At 49.9% G+C, this 19,944-nt stretch overlaps 1 protein-coding gene across 1 annotated transcript in view; it reads right to left on the reverse strand.

The window, feature by feature from the left end:
- The window catches only part of LOC119373964 (actinia tenebrosa protease inhibitors), a 90,517-nt gene that overhangs the window by 22,936 nt on the left and 47,637 nt on the right, over window positions 1–19,944 (reverse strand). The window lies entirely within an intron of this gene.

Genomic DNA, 19,944 nt, shown 5'->3' on the forward strand with positions numbered 1-19,944 from the left:
TTGCGCAACGAGTAGGTTGCTGAATGCTTCCAACCCATTACGAAGGACTCTGCCATAATTCTTCAACGTCATAAGCACAGCATCAACAAAGTGCGCATAATGCCTTACATGCGTATAGCAGCTACCAACGCTCTCCGTAGAATGACGAAAAATGGCAGTGCCTGCTGCCCTACTTCTCAAAAATTACAATGATATATAGCGTAGTGGGTTCCTCGCAAGTGCACTTGTATTGGTTGCCAAGGAAGCCCATATGCGCATGATCCACTTCCTCGGGATGGATGAATAAACTTTATTTCGGCCCCTCGGAACGCGCCCTAGCACGTTGCGGGCCGCTCCCACGTCGGAACAGAAAGACCAAGTCTCTCTGCTGCGTCGCGGGCCCGTTGGACTGCCCATACTTGTGCTTCGAGTCCGGAGCTTGTAATAGCTTCTTCCCATTTTGACGGCGTGATGACTTCGCCGCCGTGTAACGCGGGGCACCGCCAGAGCATATGTTCGAGATTAGCGATATCTGCGCATAATGAACATGCATTAGCTGGCTGTATTTGAGGATAGATCTTGTGCAATAGCGTGGGGTTAGGGTACGCCCCGACTTGATGTAGCCTGAGTGTCAGAGCCTGTGGTCTGCTTAATTTTCTGTGTGGTGGAGGGTACTGTCTCCGCCCCAGGTAAAAATGTTTGGTAATTTCGTTATACGAGGTGGGCGGGCTCCGATTCTCCAAAACCTCAGCGCGCCCTCCGGTAGCTACGCGGTCTACTAGTCCTCGCGCAGCTATGTGGGCCGACTCATTGAGATTGGGCGGGGCTCCCTTGATCTGTCCCATGTGAGCTGGGAACCAGACGAGTGTGTGTGGCTCGATGTTCTTGTCCCGGAGGATCCGCAAGGCCGGTTCCGAGATGGTGCCCTTGGCAAATGCTCTAATCGCTGATCTCGAGTCGCTGTAAATCGTGGACCTCTTGTTGTCCAGCAAGGCTAACGCAATCGCAGCTTGCTCCGCTATTTCGGCTGCTGTCGTCCGGACCGTTGTCGAGTTCGTGATTATCCCCTCTTTGTTGATGCTCACTGCCACATGCGCCTTCCCCTCGGGATACCGGGACGCGTCGACGAAGCAACAGTCCCCGGCCTGATCGGGGTCTCAGCAAAATTACACTGATTTATAGAGTAGTGGGTTCCTCGCAAGTGCACTGTATTGGTTCCCAAGGAAGCCCATAAGCGCAAGATCCATTTCCTCGGGGTCTCAGTAAAGTTCTTCGTCCCCGCCGTCTCTCTCCCACGTCAACATATGTTATACAGCATGACGGGAGAGGGACATAGCGACCGGACGTCACCCAATGCAAATTACATAACTGGTGGCCCGTTTAAAGATTCCAACCCATTACAAACGGCTGAGCCATAATTCTTCATCGTCATCAGTCGTCGCGTCAACAAAGTGCACATAATGCCTTACAGACGTGTTGCTGGTGCCTCGCTTCTCCGCGGAATGACGAATAGTGGCTTAGTAGGTGCTTTCCAACTTCACAAAAAATGTGATTTATGGCGTAATGGGTACCTTTCTAGTGTACTTGTATGGTAGCCCCAAGAGAGCTTAACGGGCTCTGGAAACACCACTCTTCCATCTTTCGCTGTGACTGTGCTGCGGTTTGAGCGCAGGCCTGGCGTTTTTTGCTTGCGGCTTGTCATCGAACGTAATTAGCTGAAGTGAAAGAGCTGCCTCGCTTAACGCTGAAAATCGCCCCTCTTCATTTTTCCGCTGGTGAAGACATCCGCAAAACTCGTTATTAGGTTCAGATGACAGATTGAACGCTTCATTGTTACTTTGGTTGAAAGGTCAAGGGTTTGTTTACCACCTTGCTGTTCTGGCGCAGAAAATGTGGTAACTGACGTCTGTATGCATCGCAGAAGTTCATCAAACGATCCGGGATCACTTATTTGTACTTGAGTGCGGGTGTTGACGGAAAAACCTTGCCTTACCAAAGCTACAACTGCAGACGACGGGAGCTTTGGTTCTGCAGAATGCAGTAGGCGGCGCTTCTCAAGACAGTGCTCCAGCAAAGAGCCAGACGTGTATGTGAAGTGTAGTGACGCATCCCACTTTTCAAGAACATTGCCTTGGAAATGACGCCAAAAAGTTGCTCTTCCACCTTTCCGAACACATTCATGTTCTATTCATAAGTTCCAAATCGTACCACTTTCTTGCGATGACATCCAAATAACGGAGCATGTTTACAGTCTTCGTGTCGTCACTTTTCCACACATTCTTTTGCATACTGCATACTGAGAAACCCACATCCAATGACCCGCATTTTTGTAGTCTCGATCAAAGAGGTCTGTCTGGTTCTACAATTTGTCATTGTGGTTTTTCCTTGCGAAGCGACTTGACCAATGATCCCAATATTTCAGCTTGTTGCGTAATGCACCATTGTTGTCGCTCAATGGCAGACAAAACGCTGCTCACCTCCTCAGAAGCCATTTCCTGCTTGAATGTGCCACGGCGAATGGGTTCCAGAATGAGTTCGCTCAGTGTCTGGAGCTGCGGATTCACTTTCACCGATCCTGTTTGCACGAGGGCTTGGCGGCTCATCGAAGCTTCTCGCAGTACCGTGTCGATCAGTCCGGTCGAGTTAACTTCGCGAGGAATGTCCATCGCTGGCTCACAGTGTACTTGGTACCGTTTCAAAACAAGAGGCTCCGATGACGTCTCGTCGATTAAAAGGTAACCCACATTTGCGGCCTACGCAAGCTGACGGCTGCGCCAAAATGTAGCGTTTCTTTCAGAAACTAACACATAAAAAAATGGCTTCAATCAGACTGGTGTCGTCCGCTACTTTATTCAAACTTCTCTCTTCACTTCTACCCCTATTCCACTTCATCTTCTTCCGTGCCCTTATTGCAGACCGCTTCAATAAATATCTGCTCAATCACGGAGCATATGTAGTAAATAGGTGAACGAAACATGTATCTCCTACTCAGCTTCGGCGTGACAACGCTATAGTAAGGCGTCGAGAATAGGCAGAATCTCACACCATCCTTGAACATTTAGGGGTACTTCTCAGGTACGAACAATATTATTTATGTGGTGCATATAGGGCGCTGGCTCTGTGATAACTGAACAGGCTGCGGCTTCTCTTGTGCTCATTGGTGCCAGAATGCCTAAGTTTAATTCTTGATTGATATTTTGGCATCCCACCAGTGTTGCCAATGACATTTTAGTATTATATACATGTGCATTCCACTGTACCGCAGAGACAGCTACGGATGAATTCAGCGGTAATCTTGCTGTGAACGTGCTCGCTTTCCAGCAAGCACTTCGTCCTCATCGCCTGTGTGGCCCGGACGAAAGCATTCCGAGGACACGGCGATGTCAGCATTTCCTTCTTGGGCATGCGTGACGAGTCTTCGGCGTGTAATACGTTAATGAACCTGGCGTGGCACACTTAACCTCTACTGATGTTCGGGCACACTCCCAAGTCTATGGGCAGATGTAGTGATCCAAGCAACTGCAGTACTGGGGGTCTGCGGGTCATTCCGTGAAGAGCGCGGAACAGCGCCAGCTGCATCCGCCGAGGAATCTCATGGCGTGATCGGCGCTGCACTGCCTGTAAGCCGAGAGGCCACCGAAAAGAGGGTTGCTGCACTAGGGTGCGCGTCATTTCATTCGACGAAGTTCGGTGTTTGAACAGGTGTTTGCGGGCTTGCCAGTTAATTGTTAAGTTGAACTTTCAGTTTTTTAAATATATACTGTTTTATGATGGAAAGGATTGAGAATCAGCTGCCCATCTTTCGTATTGGTTAACGCCACGAACAGATTCAATGTAGACGTCCTATAAACAGTCACTACATGCACACTTTTAGCAGACACATGGGTGTACTCGGTAGCTTGTAACCTATGCCTACATCGCTGACTCTTGAAACAGCAGGACGTGTTGAGGGTTTAAGATAATATACTTCAACTTTAGTGTCCCGCTCCAGGAGAGTAAGGTGGGCCGCTTGGTAAATGTCAGAAAAAAGTGGTTATGATTTTATGTGGCCGTTCGTGCTTTTAATTCTTTGTGCATAACAAAATTCCAGAGCTGCCATTCCTCTAGCACTTCTTTATTTAGTTGGCGCCCTTTCGCCTTCACTCACTCTGTAATAAGTCATTTCCAGAAAGCATACAGTGGACGATGCTGCCGGACATGTGTGAAGGTACTGATTAAACTTTCGGCAATGTCAGCCACTCAGGGTATATTAAAAAGCTCAAACTCAAGGAATATCAACTGAAAACAAGCGGAAGACAAGGAAGCACCAAAACACGTTTGTCTGCTCTGCTTGTCTTCTCTGGTGTCCGCGTGTTCTCGGCTTGCATCCTTCCACATAAAGCATGAAGAATCGCCGAAATATAAGAAGCATAGGAGCAGAGCAACATAGAATTGAGATTACGAAGTGGTAAGGGACAGCGAAAAAACGCCAGGCCTGCGCTGAAACCGCAGCACAGCCACAGCGAAAGCTGGAAGAGCGGCGTTTCTAGAGCCCGTTAAGCTCTCTTGGGGCTACCATACAAGTACACTAGAAAGGTACCCACTACGCCGTAAATCACAATTTTTGTGAAGTTGGGAAGCACCTACTAAGCCATTATTCGTCATTCCGCGGAGAAGCGAGGCACCAGATACACGTCTGTAAGGTATTATGTGCACTTTGTTGACGCGACGACTGATGACGATGAAGAATCATGGCTCAGCCCTTTGTATTGGGTTGGAATCTTTAAACGGGCCACCAGTTATGTAATTTGCATTGGGTGACGCCCGGTCGCTATTTCCCTCTCCCGTCATGCTGCATAACATACGTTGACGTGGGAGAGAGACGGGGGGGGGGGTGGGCGAAGAACATTACTGAGACCCCGTGGAAATGGATCATGCGCTTATCGGCTTCCTTGGCAACCAATACAGGTGCACTTGCGAGGAACCCACTACGCTATAAATCAGTGCAATTTTACTGAGACCCCGAGGAAGTAGAGCATGCGCATATGGGCTTCCTTGGCAACCAATACAAGTGCACTTGCGAGGAACGCACTACACTATAAATCATTGTAATTTTTTAGAAGTAGGGCAGCAGGCGCTGTGCCATTTTTCGTCATTCTACGGAGAGCGTTGGTACCTGCTATACGCATGTAAGACATTATGCGCACTTTGTTGATGCTGTGCCTGATGACGATGAAGAATTATGGCAGAGTCCTTTGCAATGGGTTGGAAGCATTCAACAACCTACTCGTTGCGCAATTCGCATTGTGTGACGCCTGGTTACAGAATTCGCGTTGTGCGACGCTTGGTGCTTATTTTACTCTTCTACCACGCTATATTGCATATGCTAATGTGGTTCCTTCCCGACATGAAGCCTGTATAGGACCTTTTTGCAAAGCAGTTTCAAGCACCGGAATGGCTCAGAGGTTGAATACTGGGCTCCCACGCGTAGGGCCCAGGTTCGAACCTCGTTCCATCCTGGAATTGTTTTCTTATTTCGTTTTTTTTTATTCCGAGCGATACTGGTTACGGACACCGGCGGCGGCGGCGGCGGCGGCGGCGGCGGCGGACAACACCGGCGCCAAAAACGGCCGGTGAAATGATCTCATAACAGCTTTCGCTCTAAAAAAGTTCACTTCATATATGCTGCTGCATGCAGTTACACAACCGAGTAGAGTACGGTGAACTGAACTTTCTTCCGCTAAGTGCGAGGGTCGATTCAGATACAAGGTTCCCAAAGATCTCCAGCCGCACGAGCTAGACGAAATCCGTCCACACCGCTGTGCGTGGCTGTTTCCCCACTCGCCATTCTGCCCGTACGCGCATGGCTGTGACGCTCAGTCATGGCTCAGCAGCCGCCCATGGTGAAGGTGTCCATTGTTGCTCCCTCCAAGTGCGAGATTCATTCGGTCATTGCCTATTGTGCACGCCCGTGGACTTTGGAGGGATTGTCTGCCCCACCCAACATATAGTCCGGACCTCGCGCTCAGCGATTATCACTCGTTCCCCAGTTAAAGGAACACTTGCGTGGCCAACGTTTCCGGAGCGACGATGAAGTCAAGGAAGGGGTGAAGTGCTTCCTCAACGAGTTCGCGGCGAAGTTTTACGACACTGAGATACTGAAATATGAACGCCGCCTACGAATTCGTAGAAAACGATGGCGATTATGTAGCAATATAGAGCTAAATGTCGCCTTTCCAACGATGTACATGGCTATGAGAATAACCAATTTTGTCTATATGTAACATTGATGGTAACCTTACTTCTGGATCAATCCTCGCAGAAGGCATAATGTTATTTTGTGGTGTTGCACTGCAGTTCTAAGTTTATAACAGGAATTCCGCACCAGATTGACGCCACTGAATAGTGAGCCATAAAATCGTTGCAGATGCAGATCACGGATTCTCTACATACTTAATGGAATAGTGCGTTTCCACGTAGTGCTTATTTCAAACGTATAAAAGGTACGCGTTGTATGCCTATTGTAGCCATGAACTTTATTGCGATAGCAATGTTATGAGCACTCTCGACGGTTTTTTTTTTGCCGGCGTCAGGTCCCGGGTATGTATATGCAAGTATATATAAAGAAAGCCAGAAAGAAAAATAAATCAGAGGGAAAAAATTCCAAAGCATGCCATCGGGATCGGAACATCCAACCCCTCGCTCGACAGCGCACCGCTTTAGACAACTCGGGCACGCGCCTCCGGTTGCTCAGGATATTAAGAGCGAGCTATTCATATACCCCACTTAACGCTGGCGGTACGCAGAGCTCGCGGGTGCTTCAGCGTGTGGAGTTTCACCTGCGAGATTGCCCGAATGGCGCGCTTTCAATCAACGTTGCTAGATTTTGCTTCAGTTTGAAAAGCGCCCTTGAGGCGCGCACTAAAATCGGCCCATTTCTGTACCCACTAGCGATGTGAAACGCCGGCTAAACAATGCGTCGAACACCAGCGCGCGGCAGGGACGTGGAGGGGTCATTCCACGGGCCGCTGTTTTCAAGTAAAAAGAAGTATCTAAGAGCGTTCGGTAGTAGCGCGCTGCTCAAACACGAAGTAACAACTGCGACAGTTGTTAGTTCGCGCTCATCCTGTGTATACCTGTGCGTTCTGTTGGAACGTCCTTCCCTGTATTCGAGCAGAGCTCTGGAAGTGTCGAGCTGTGACCGTTCGTAGTTCGCGTTCGTCGAGTGAGTGTTCTTTTTTATCCAGTGTGGTTGAGTCATGTTCGGCGCTGATTCATTTTTCTCCCTTCTTTCATGCTAGAGAAGAAATGTAAACATAATTGCTCATAACTATTCAATAAACATGAGAATAATAAAATAGACAGGGTTCGGATGTAGAGACAATGTCTGCCAAAGCTGTGGATTTGTTCTAGCATAAGGAAATAACTTCTCAGATAAAGTAATTGCCATTACGGTGACCTCTGCATTTCTCAATAAACTGGGACTGCTTCTCTTGTATTTATGCTGCTTCATAAGCATGCCTGGCGCACAACACTACAACTGCAGATGCCTGCTGTGCATACGCCTCTGAAAAACAGGGTAAGTAATGAAAATAGGTGTTTTCTAAAATAGTCATGGTCTTCAGAAGTGCCATCGCCCCCCCCCCCCCCCGAAAAAAAAATTCCTGGCTACGGGCCTGATGGAGATAAGCAGATAAAGAGAAGATTAGCCTGTGAACAAGGGTTTAATTGTAGGCAGTTGCAATAGCGGCAACGCCCTGTCATGAGTACTTCTGATGGCGTGCATTTGCAATGAAATGCTTTCTACATAGCAAGATGATCAGCATAGTTCTAGGAGCGCATGGTAGAGCGGCTAAGAAAATCTATGGCGCATGTGGACCGGTGGAACGGAGTGGGCCTCCTGTTGTGGAAACTTCGCAATGACTGCAACTTCGGCCACCGAAGAATGTTAACATAAAGCCGCCCCCGTGCGCAAGGCGCTATTGAACGGAGCCCGCGATGGAGCCTACCGACGACCATCTTCGGCCCCTTTCGTCGCAATTCTCTTCAGAGCATCAGCGTCAGTGAAGTCTGTTGCCTGTTACGGCCTACCTCCAGTTTATCCGTAGGTACGCGCCGTGAATGCGTCTCGCAGGAGATGATAGACACCGCATGACAACATACGGTTCACTTCTCTTGTTCTTCCATGAGGTACAGTTAATTCTGCATATTTTAAAGCACATATTTAATCTACGATACCCCTCCTCATTTTGACCCGTACTCCGTGCTATCAACGTTGACGGTGTCCACCAAAGTGAACCCACAAATTTTCGCCACACTTAGCAATCATTTAGGTGTAATCACAAGAACTTCTTCGTTCCTTTCAAGTAATCTCAATTCCTGTGTCTTTTTTGGGCGTGCGTGCTACGCTATACAGGGTGTTCAAAATTAAGCTTTATGGTTTTCTTAAAATTCAGCACTAGGAGATACGTGAAAACCACCTTTGAAGGTAAGTTTTTTACCCAAGGGGACACAAAGCGAGACAATAATTGTCGCTGTCAGGCGCCCAAATAAATAAGATTGAATCATAAACTGTTTAATGAGTTCAGCAAGTGGGCATGCTTGTGTTGAAAAGTTGGAGGAAGTCGCGTTTCTACACAGTTCAACATCGAAGAATTCTTGCACGTCTGTGCCCCGAGATATCCCACTGCAAAGTTTAATTGCGGTTTACATGGTTACGCATACAAGATAGTGAGCAGTGGCTCAAGATCCTCCCCGATGTGCCACGGTAGTTGCGTGGGGCGTTTAATCTGACAACGGCGCGTCAAAGGCATAGGCAAAGATGATAACTGTTACCCTTTTGCTACCGGCTGGCGATAGCAAGCAATGACTGCTCGTCACACCAGGGACGAACACAGCGCCGATCCTCACCGTATTTCATGCGTAATCATGCGAACCACGATTAAACTTTCCAGCGGCATATCTCGAGGCATAGACGTGCTAGAAGAATTGTTTCCAAGTGGAGCAGTGTATAAACGCGACTGCCTCCAACTTTTCGATAGAAATATCACCACTTGCTGCACTCTTTAAAAACTTCAATATTCAATATCAGTTAATTGGGCGGCTGACAGCGATAACTATTGTCTCACTCTGTGTCCCCCTGGATACGTAACTTATCCACAAAGGTGGTTTTCACGTTCTTGCATGACCTGAATTTTAACTAAACCATACAGCTTAACTTCCAACACCCGGATAATTCCAGCAAATGAAAGCGTAAAGTTCACACAGTTCTCGCGCCGACATGATTTAACGGCCGTCCATGGCCCACCCGCCATGCTTCATTGCTTTCGCAGCCTAATGCAATCCACGCAACGCGCAGTGCAATCCTGATCCAATCCACTGGAATCCTACTGCAATCTTTTTCGTTATTGTGAGGTACGAAAAAGAAAAGCAAAAAAGAACAAAACTTCGACCCGCACCATAATAATATAGCATCTACAATTACGTAAAAGATTCCGCTGAGCTGTGACAAGTTTTACATCTGGCAAACTGGCCGATGCGTCAACAACCGAAGAAGGCAGCGCGCAGATATTTTAAAGAAAAATGCGCTCGCGCACCGGTCCGCACATTACAGGTCTCGTTTTTGTAAACCTCTATTTTCTGATTTCAGAATTCTACACAGAAGGACGAACAAAACCACACGTGAACTGTTACAGGCCTGGCTCATCCAAACCATTGGTCAGGCATGCGTGAGTCAGACATCAGTTACGGTTTATGATGCTGAAATGAGATCTTTGAATATCGACCCCTTTGCCTTGTTTTAAACGCGTAGCACTTTAGGGGCCCGGGCTGTGGTATGCAATCGTCGCTAGGCGTAACGCAGGTAAAACGGCCTATAAAAATAGAAATATGAGACGCAAGTGAGAAAGAGAGAGAAATGAAGGGAAAAAATAAGCAGAAAAATAGAAATAAATTGAAATAAAGAGATAAAAAAAGGGACAAAAACTGAAAAAGAGAAAAATAACGAAAGAGAGTAGGAAATAAATAGAAAGCCGAAGAGAAACAAAGAAGGCTGCCCATCTACGAACTTCCTTCAGGCTTGCCACCGCTAGTTAGAAGCTGCCTTAATCATTTTTTTCATGCCTTTGCGCTTAAACATGCATGTATATGGAATAAGCCTTTCTTCTGAATAAACGCTTGAGAGTGTAGCGCCTGTCATTATTTGCTCTCCTTCCGTTTGCTTTAATTTTCGAATTTTGCGCTAATACCTTAACTCGCCCAAGAATAAGTTATTCTGATAATTGTAACATTACGTACATGCACCACTCACGTGCAGTAGAAGCTATTGTCGCGGGACGGCTGAGCTGAGCCGACCGTAAGAATGCACTCGGAGCGTTTGTACAATTGCTGTTGCGATTACCCTATCAGCCAAAAAAATTAAAAAATGATATACTTACCCTTATTCACAAGAAACAACCTTTAATTTCCCGCTTCTCTGGCTCATTCTGTGCAGCAGTGCAGCGTCAAATGTGAAATTCGCTTGCCTCGCAGAAGTTGTGTGACAGTGTTGTGGAGTGCTACCGATATTTGTATTTTCGTTAAGTAAATACCTTGAACAGTACTGAGAGGACGCAACACTAAAGTATGTCGTAGACAAATTATATTGTCTTGCATTTTTAACAAAAAAATATTGTCTCGTTTATGGGGAACTGGAAAAAAAAATAAAAGTGCGCAACATCAAATCGCTGACATATCCTTACAAACACTTTTCTTGGATATCAAGTACAATGCTCTAAAACAATGAATAATTGTTCCTCGGTTCCATCTAATCGGTAAAATTTTTAGCTAGAAAATGCGCGTTAGAAAGCCGAAGAAAAAAGAGGGATCTCTTCTCATGTGGTGAGACATACAGGGTCCTAACAATGGCCTCACATTGCGTTCGAGAATCTGGAAGATGATAAAACTAACAAGCCTGTTCGTTTTCCTGGTATGCTTGGTAGGTGTGCAAGGTAAGATTTAGAAAAAAAAATCTTTCATTTTCATGCCTCATCTCATTTTACATGGTAAATATTACGTTAAAAAGGCACAATCACCCCACCCGAATGAAGCTGTCAAAGAATAAAATCTTTCTGTTGCACTAATGCTATTTTCGAGTGTTCAGTATCTTCTCTTCCATATTTATTCTCCTAGAGGTCTGCACACGGTTTTTTTTGCCTAATATCTTTATAACGTAACTATTAGCGATGTCTCGGGCAACCTCAGATCAGAAGTGCTTTCCTTTGCGCGCTGTCTTCTAATCGACTCACACCTTTCACATTACTAGAGCGAATACTAGCTCCGATGGCTGAGCGAAACTGCAGCCCCTGCATTAGGAGAACGTCGCAATCATATTCTCTTTGAGATGCGAAGCATCTTATAGCCGAGTTCAATCCGGTGGTGGTGTGCGGCGTCACCACCCTTACCGTGCGTGCGCAAGCCCTTTCTACACACCTCCTCTACACACACATCCTCTCCACTCACCTCTTCCCCCTCTCCACTCCCCCTCTCCTGGGGAACGCCGCGACAAGCGCCAGCGCATGCGCGTCCCCTTTCACTCTCTCTCCTATCCTATGCTCACCCTCGCGCGCCTGTCAACCGCGTCCCCCGCTCGCGCTGTCAGAATTAACGGCCAGCCAGAGGGAAGACACGACGCGCGTAGCGTTCCTCTTCGCGCTCCACGACGGGAGGTCGGTAGCATGCCCAACGAACGCCAACAGAGCGCGATCGTGCAAATGCTCCGGCTTCGCATCGCCTCATGGTCCCCATTAGCGGGAGATGGTGTAATTTTTTTCCAATGCAGCAGCCGTCTGATGGTGGCGTCAAAAACACAACTGTCACGTTTTACGCTTTTGTTGATCGTTAAAAAAACTGAACGATGTAAACATCTCTTGATAACATAACACCTGCCTATATCTCATAGCCACATGTTCCTTTGTAGCATTCTACTTCAGGAAAATGCCGCACATCAATTATTCTGTCATGTTGTAAAGGGGAGAGTATTTCGAGTTTCATGCGGATATATGACCTTTACTTCTCTGGCAACAACACGCTGCAGTACCTCATGTAGTGCTTGTAACAGAAAGCTCAATTGCCGTTTCCTTCATACTGTCACGTGGTCGTGACGTCGACGAAGACAGCAGTCGGCGTTTGCAGGATGAAACTGTTTATTTGGCCGAACTTGTGGCCGGAAAATGAGAACTAGCACTACAGCAATACACGCTGTACAATGATAGCGGCGAACAGGGCGTCGTCCGTCGATCAACTGACAAGCGGTCAAGCGCGTCGGCTTTTATACAGGCGCTATCGAACTTTCCAGCGATATCGCTGGTGGTTGCGCAATCTCTAGAATGAGCTCGAGCGTTCGCGTCTTGCGTGCAATCTTAACAAAATCATCTACAATAATCGTGAAGCTTCTCGAAGAATGAGGCGCGGTTTGCGCTGAGCGTTGCCGACAGCCTTTGTGGGCGAATGCAGCAGAAGTGATCAGAAACGTACGTGGCAATGCCCCCCTCTGAAAAAGCATCGTCCCGATGCTTAAAAACAGAACATGAATCCATGCAATACTAAAGAAAACTAAGCAGACAAACATTACAGTCCTCAGGTGCGTTAACGAGCATAGTACGGTTTAAGGCGCACCACATGCACGACCTCGGGTCGAGCTCGGCGCCTCTGAGAGTTCGTGATGCCGTCGGGGACAACCTCGTAGTCGAGTGCGCCGAGACGTCGAAGTACCTTGTACGGTCCGAAGTATCGTCGAAGAAGCTTCTCGCTCAGTCCACGTCGTCGTATTGGCGTCCAGACCCAGACACGGTCGCCGGGGTGGTACTCCACGAATCGTCGTCGAAGATTGTAGCGACGGCTGTTGGTGTGCTGCTGGGTCTTGATGCGCAGGCGGGCGAGCTGTCGAGCTTCTTCGGCACGTTGTAAGTAAGCGGCGGCGTCGAGGTTTTCTTCGTCGGTGACGTTCGGTAGCATGGCGTCGAGTGTCGTCGCCGGACTCCTTCCGTAGACCAACTTGTACGGCGTCATCTGCGTCGTTTTTTGGACGGCCGTGTTGTATGCGAAGGTCACGTACGGAAGGATGGCATCCCACGTCTTGTGCTCGACGTCAACGTACATGGCCAGCATGTCAGCGATGGTCTTATTTAGCCGCTCGGTGAGGCCATTGGTTTGAGGGTGGTAGGCAGTGGTCTGGCGGTGGCTTGTCTGGCTGTACCTCAAGATCGCCTGAGTTAGCTCCGCTGTAAACGCCGTACCTCTGTCGGTGATGAGGATCTCTGGGGCGCCATGACGCAGAACGATGTCTTCAACAAAGAACTTCGCTACCTCGGCAGCACTGCCTCTAGGTAGGGCCCTTGTTTCGGCGTAGCGGGTCAGGTAGTCGGTAGCTACGACGATCCACTTATTACCGCTAGTTACCGTTGGGAACGGCCCCAAGAGGTCCATCCCGATCTGCTGGAACGGTCGCCGAGGTGGCTCGATCGGCTGAAGAAAGCCCGCTGGTCTTGTTGGCGGTGTCTTGCGTCGCTGACAGTCTCGGCATGTCCTTACGTAGCGAGTGACGTCGGCGGCAAGGCGCGGCCAGTAGTACTTTTCCTGTACTCTTGCCAGCGTTCGGGAAACACCGAGGTGTCCTGCTGTCGGGTCGTCGTGCAGGGCCCCGAGGACTTCTGGTCGCAATTCTTGAGGCACCACGAGAAGGTACTTGGCTCGATGTGGCGAGAAGTTTTTCTTTTGGAGAACGCCGTTACGTAAGAAAAACGACGTCAGTGCTTGCTTGAACACTTTCGGAACGACGGCGTTCTTGCCCTCGAGGTATTCCATAAGGCCTCTGAGTTCCGGGTCGGATCGCTGTTGTTCAGCGAAGTCGTCGGCACTTATGGTTCCCAAGAAGCAGTCATCATCCTGGTCGTCATGCGGCGGCGGGTCCACGGGGGCACGAGACAGGCAGCCGGCGTCAGAGTGTTTTCTTCCGGACTTGTAAACGACGTGAATGTCGAATTCTTGCAGTCGTAGGCTCCACCGTGCGAGGCGACCTGAAGGGTCCTACAAGTTAGCTAGCCAACACAAGGCGTGGTGGTCGCTCACAATCTTGAAGGGCCGGCCGTAGAGGTAGGGGCGAAACTTCGATGTTGCCCAGATGATGGCCAGGCACTCCTTTTCCGTTGTGGAATAGTTGATTTCTGCCTTTGATAGCGACTGGCTAGCATAACTGATGACCCTCTCCAGCCCTTCAGTCTTCTGCACGAGGACGGCGCCGAGTCCTAGGCTGCTTGCGTCGGTGTGGATTTCCGTATCGGCGTCTTCGTCGAAATGCGCTAGTATTGGAGGCATCTGAAGGCGTCGTTTAAGTTCTTGAAACGCCTCGATTTGCGCCGTTTCCCACTTGAATGGCACGTCGGTCTTCGTCAGGTGCATTAGTGGCTGGGCTATTCGTGAAAATTCCTTGACGAAGCGTCTGTAGTAGGCGCACAAGCCGAGAAAACGGCGTACGGCCTTCTTATCGGTGGGTGGCGGGAAGGCAGCGATGGCAGCTGCTTTCCGCGGGTCCGGGCGAACACCATTCTTGCTGATCACGTGACCCAAAAACAAGAGCTCCTCGTACGCGAAGCGGCACTGTTCAGGCTTCAGGGTGAGTCCGGAGGTTTTGATTGCTTGAAGTACAGCTTCAAGGCGTCGAAGGTGTTCGTAGAAATTTTAGGAAAACACAACGACGTCGTCCAAGTACACAAGGCACATCTGCCACTTCAAGCCTGCCGGTACTGTATCCATAACGCGTTGGAAAGTCGCGGGCGCCGAGCAAAGACCAAAGGGCATGACCTTGAACTCGTACAGGCCGTCTGGTGTTATGAAGGCAGTCTTTTCTCGGTCTCTCTCGTCGACTTCGATTTGCCAGTAGCCGGTCTTGAGGTCCATCGACGAAAAGTACTTGGCGTTGTGGAGTCGATCTAGGGCGTCGTCTATTCGTGGGAGAGGGTACACGTCCTTCTTCATGACCTTGTTCAGGCGACGATAGTCGACGCAAAAACGTAGGGTTCCATCCTTCTTCCTCACTAACACCACCGGTGACGCCCACGGACTCTTGGACGGCTGGATGATGTCGTCGCGTAGCATTTCGTCGACCTGTTTCTTGACGGCCTCGCGTTCTCGCGTCGAAACTCGGTACGGGCTCTGACGGATTGGTCGGGCACTTTCTTCTGTTATGATGCGATGTTTCGCGACTGGGGTCTGTCGAATTCTTGATGACGACGAGAAGCAGTCCTTGAATTGTAGGAGCAGGGTTTTTAGCTGGTCTTGCTCGTGCTTCGGGAGGCTCGGGTTGACGTCGAAATCTGGTTGGTTTCGTCGATTCGTCGAAGCAGGTTCGGTAGCATCGAAGAGGGCGAGAGCATTGCTGGATTCCACGAATTCGTGGATGTAGGCGACCGTCGTACCAATGTTGAGGTGCCTATATTCGTGGCTGAAATTTGTCGGCACTACCTTTGCTTTGCCACCACGCAGCTCGGCTATGCCTCTTGCGACGCAAATCTGACGGTTGAGAAGTAGGTGCTGATCGCCCTCGATGACACCTTCAAGGTCTGCGTGTTCTTTGGTGCCGACGGAAATGATGACGCTGGAGAGAGGCGGAATGGTGACGTGCTCTTCTATCACATTGAATACGGGCTTTCCTGGCGTCGTGTGTGGCGGCAGCGCTTTTTCTGAGGTTAGTGTTATTGACTCAGATCTCAGGTCTATTTCGGAACCGTGTTCACTTAGGAATTCCATCCCAAGTATCACGTCCCTACAACAGTGCTGCAGGATAAGAAAGCTCGCAGGATAGGTTCGGTCACTGATGCTGACTCTTGCTGTGCAGACTCCAGCCGGCGTTATCAAATGACCTCCAGCGGTGCGGATTTCAGGACCTTCCCAAGCAGTCCTAACTTTCTTCAACTTCGCGGCGAATGACCCACTGACGACAGAATAGTCGGCCCCAGTGTCGACGAGAGCGGTAACGTTGTGTCCGTCGAATAGCACGTCGAGGTCGCTAGTCCGCCGTCTTGCGTTGCGTGTACGTCGCGGCGTCGGGTCGCGGCTACGTCGGTTTGCACCGCTGCTTCCGCGTTGCGTCGTCAGGTCTGCTTCCACGGGTCGCAAAGTTTCGTCGTCAGGACGTCGTTCGGCGTGCGGCGGGGGCTCGGAACTTCGTCGCGGCGTCGTCGTCGACGGCGGAGGATCTTCAACGTTTCGTCGTTCAGCAACCGCGCCTCCATCGGTTGCTGCCCTTAGTTTTCCGGATACGGGCTAGGCGACCGACCCCGGTTTGGGCCAGTGTACTGCCGGCGGTGCGGTGACATGTAGCGGCCGGGCGACGGCGAGCGGGAAGGTCGTCGTTGTTGCCACTGTGTTCCGGTGAGGTAGTCGTCGATGTCGCAAGGCCGTTCGCCTGGCTGCGGGCGCGGCGCGTTCACGGCGAATCCGCGTAGCCCCATCTGTCGGTACTGGCAGCGGCGGTACGTGTGCCCGGCCTCCCCGCAGTGGTAGCAGAGCGGGCGGTTGTCAGGGGCGCGCCAAACGTCGGTCTTCCTCGGGGTGTAGTGCTGGCCGCCAGGTGGGCGGTAGGGCGTCGATGATTGCGGTGGTGTCTGACGACGGAACTGCGTCGATGCGGTGTCTTGACGCGGGCGCGGCGGGGGAGCGTAGCGTCGGGCGGCAGCGGCGTAGCTCAAGGCTTGCAGCTGAGGCTGTGGCGGTTCAAGGGTGCCTAGCGATTGCTGGATTTCTTCTCGAACGACGTCTGCGATGGAGTCCACTTGAGGCTGGGGTGAGGGCAACAGCTTGCGCAGTTCCTCTCGCACGATCGCTCGGATCGTTTCGCGCAGGTCGTCGGAGCCGAGCGCATGAACAGCGGGGCTGTCTTGGATAGATCGGCGATTATACTGGCGGGTGCGCATTTCTAGCGTTTTCTCGATGGTCGTGGCTTCTGAGACGAATTCCTGGACGGTATTCGGTGGATTCCTCATAAGTCCAGCGAAGAGCTGTTCCTTTACTCCTCGCATGAGGAAACGAACCTTCTTCTCTTCAGGCATATTGGGGTCAGCGTGGCGGAACAGCCGGGTCATTTCTTCCGCGAAGATGGTCACGTTTTCGTTCGGGAGCTGAACCCGTGTCTCCAGCAAGGTTGCGGCCCTTTCCTTTCGAACGACGCTTGCAAACGTCTGCAGGAAAGGGCTTCGAAAGGTGTCCCAAGTTTGAAGAGTGGACTCCCGATTCTCGAACCAGGTCCTTGCTGCGTCTTCAAGGTAAAAGTAAACGTGACGCAGCTTGTCCTTGGAGTCCCAGTTGTTGAATGTTGAGACCCTTTCGAAAGTTTCGAGCCAGGTGTTCGGGTCTTCGAATGACGACCCGCGGAAGGTTGGCGGCTCCTTGGGCTGCCGGAGCAGGATCGGCGCAGGCTGCACGGTGTCGGTCATTGTCGCTGCGGTGGGTGTTGTGACCTGGGGCTGCCTGATTTGTTCGGGAAGGAGCCCGTGCTCTGGCTGCAGTCCCTTCTGCCTGCGGCTTGTTCGACGATCCCGGTTTTCTTTGCTGCCGTCCTCTTCGCGGCTTGGGCTTGGGTCAGAGCTTCGCGGGGGCGTCCGGATCATGGGAGAAGCAGCACCTCCACCAGATGTCACGTGGTCGTGACGTCGACGAAGACAGCAGTCGGCGTTTGCAGGATGAAACTGTTTATTTGGCCGAACTTGTGGCCGGAAAATGAGAACTAGCACTACAGCAATACACGCTGTACAATAATAGCGGCGAACAGGGCGTCGTCCGTCGATCAACTGACACGCGGTCAAGCGCGTCGGCTTTTATACAGGCGCTATCGAACTTTCCAGCGATATCGCTGGTGGTTGCGCAATCTCTAGAATGAGCTCGAGCGTTCGCGTCTTGCGCGCAATCTTAACAAAATCATCTACAATAATCGTGAAGCTTCTCGAAGAATGAGGCGCGGTTTGCGCTGAGCGTTGCCGACAGCCTTTGTGGGCGAATGCAGCAGAAGTGATCAGAAACGTACGTGGCAATACACTCACAGCGGGAAGAGAGTACTAGTAACTCTCTTTGGGAGAGTAAACGCTTGTCCCATATTTCGCTCCCTTTTCAGGAGTGCTGGGAACTCTCTGCTGCACAGAGTAGGTACACTCTCTCGATAGAGGTCTGGTACTCTGGCTAACTAGAGTAAACTAGCTCCCTCGCCACAATAAAGACACACTTTCGAAATGGAGTACATACAATCTCGGCTGGAATTACTCTACTCCCTCGCAAAGTTTTGCCATGCTGGTTGGACTAGAGTGCATGAACTCTCTCCAAGAGTAGAATCACTCTTGCTGCAAGGACTAAGGTCTAAAAAAGGGGGAAAAAGAAAACCGTCCTGCGTTTTTTAGAATGTAACAGTGAACCTTGCTGGAATGCCTGAAGCTTACCTCACACACACACACATAACTCACATCCGCACATTCATTCATACACAACACAGCAACACTATACATATGTACTACTGGCGTTGCATAAAACCACACACTCGGTAACCGGTATATATATCCATGATGATTTGCCCCCTTTCCAGTGTCAGTGGCAACAGCTCTGCTGCGAGTATTTAAACAGCAAATGTAGACGGAACACGTGTAAGTATTTATTGATCTATTGCGACACTGTGGGAACACCGATCTTTTACTATACAGCAGCATAATATTAAACATGTTTTCATTAGTAATTTCCAAATATGAGCTGGGACTCCATTATATCGGCTCAATGCAGTACAGCCGCTCATGCACAAGTCTCAGAGTTGTAGCCACGCGCTCACAAATACACTTGCGACGATCTTTTACTAGAGCTGGCTGATGAATACTTCATCTTGAGTAGCTTTTAGCGCAAAAAAAGGACAAGGACACAGAGGGAGGAAACAAGACCAGCGCGGGTCTTGTTTCCTCCCTCTGTGTCCTTGTCCTTTTTTTTGCGCTAAAAGCTACTCAAGATGAATTTCTACCAACTAGCTCGACTTTCGGTCTTACTTGATGAATACTTTGCGACGTTACGATCTGGCGTCCGATCGGACATGCGGTGCCGCGGCAGGCGCGGCATCTACGCCAGAAAAGCAACGCAGGTCGAAATAACCATAATGCAAACGCTTCTCTGGCGATTCTCGCACTTTCGCTTACCTGGCTTGCACTTTATTGTAACAGTGAAAATCTTATGACGCTAAAATGCGCATTCCTCAACCTTCGCCAGCCACTTGCGCTAAGATCGGTCGCACTCGCTATGAGCTGTACGCAGCGCCTCCTCTATTTTTCTGTGCCTGGGCGAAGGAGCCGAGCGCAATGGGAACCGACCGTCGGCCACCGACGGTCGCTTCCGCATTAGACCTGCCGACGCGTCGTCGTTCGCGGAAACGAATGCCGCGGATGCATTGGAAGCTTCTATATTGTTCAATTTTCGGCTGTATTTGCGTTGTTTAAAGTATAATTAAAACTCGTAAACTGGAATCGTGAAGCACTTGTCGTTCTGGGCAACCAGCCCATTTTGAAGGCATGTCTTTCGCGGCTATTTGATCGAGACGCTCGAGCCCGATACCAAAGAGCGCATGCCAGTGATGCGCGGAAAATTGTTTTGTCACCGTTACGTTCGCTTGACTGAGAGTCGGTTTTTGACTGTCTGAAAGTCGAATTTTGAAAGCAGCATTTGCCAAGAGCTAATACTGAAAGCTTGGGCGCTTAAAGTTCCCCGATGCGTGCTACCTTCTACTGGTGTAGCACACTATGCGCAAGCCTGGAGTTCATGCGCTAAATAGCATGAAATGTCACTAGACTGCTTCCAGCGATATACGTGATCGCCCGTTCTCATCGTAAAGCTTTTGAGAATTACATTTGTTGCCACCGGGAGAAAGCAACAGCTGGTGCCAGAAAAAAGGAACTATGCCAAGTGATTCCACCATTTCTGAGCTTAAACCAG

Source organism: Rhipicephalus sanguineus, chromosome 11 (assembly GCF_013339695.2).
Source record: "Rhipicephalus sanguineus isolate Rsan-2018 chromosome 11, BIME_Rsan_1.4, whole genome shotgun sequence".
NCBI classification, from domain to species: Eukaryota; Metazoa; Arthropoda; class Arachnida; order Ixodida; family Ixodidae; genus Rhipicephalus; species Rhipicephalus sanguineus.